Source organism: Octodon degus, unplaced genomic scaffold (genome assembly GCF_000260255.1).
Source record: "Octodon degus isolate 3935 unplaced genomic scaffold, OctDeg1.0 scaffold00436, whole genome shotgun sequence".
In the NCBI taxonomy this organism is placed as follows: domain Eukaryota; kingdom Metazoa; phylum Chordata; class Mammalia; order Rodentia; family Octodontidae; genus Octodon; species Octodon degus.
Genome location: NW_004525012.1, coordinates 277194 through 278554, shown reverse-complemented (window position 1 = coordinate 278554; position 1361 = coordinate 277194).

The following is a 1361-nucleotide window of genomic DNA, read 5'->3' as shown; positions in this document are numbered from 1 at the left end:
TGGAACAGGTATTTTTCATCAAGTATTGATATGTTGAACCTTAAGTCCCTACAGAATATGATGAAAAAGCATTTAAAAATTAGAATATATTTTAAAAATAGGCATAAAGAATTATATACTTATGTTTACACATAAGTCCAAAAATCTAACCATATAACCTTGAGGCAGGACAGTCCCACAATATTCCTTTTCCTGTCTCTTGCCTTCTTTCACCACCCCCTTCTTTTTAAACAATCATCTAGCCAAGAGACAGCACAGCAGCAACTGGCATGTCATTACAAGCATTCCATTTTCAGAAGACCAGAATGACAGGCACTCCAAACATGAAACTAGTATAACATATTACCATCTGCAGTGCAGTTGCTTATTTCACAGGTATCAGCATATATAGTTAGTCAGGGTGAGAATCTTTTCAACAATTAACTGCTAGATTCAAAAACCTTCTGGAGATTCTCAGGATCATTGTCTTGCTTATCTTCTACATATAACTGTATGGCTTGACATTGTCATGTTTCTAGCTCTTCTCCTTTCCCTCTCTTGATTAGTTAGTCCTCGAGAACCTGCTTTCCTTTTACTTGTATTATACCTTTCTATTTGTATTTCTTCTTTTGAGTTCTTATTGTAAAAATTATACAATATTTACACATGTGTGTCTAGTATTTTTCACTTATGAATATAACTTCAAGTGGCATCCAATTCAATATAAAGACTTCGAGCTTATCATTCTTTTTTCCCATAATTTTATGGAGAAACAAATAGAAATGAGACAGTTTCAAAACAAATTGGTAGGACAGTTTCAATAATTAATACATTGCATACTCTCTTCCTAGTGATCATTTGCTGTACAAGATACAGACATAACATCCTACTTACAAACACTGTTAGAACAAATCCCTCTACTCTTTAAGAGGAAGTAACTATACATCTATCCTAATCATTTTGAATACACAGATATAAAATGAACATTCATCTGTATCCAATTTTTGTTAAGTTCCGTCATTTGTTTTTTTAAAATTTTTTAATGAGAAATATATAAGAATGAGACAGTTTCACAGCTGATTAATAGGACAGTTTCAATCATCAATACATTGTACATTGTATCTTCTTAGTGGTTATCCATAGTACAAGAAGCAGACAGGATAATCCATCCAAAAAGTCTTAGTACACCACTTTCTTCTCTCTTTTTTGTGTGTTTATCATTTTTAATAGCTGAATAATATTCCATTGTGTAAAAATATCACATCTTTTTCAACCATTCCTCTGGTGATGGGCATCTTGGTTGTTTCCAAGATTTGGCTATCACAAATTGTGCTGCTATAAACATAGGCACACATATATCCCTATGATATGATGTTTTCAGA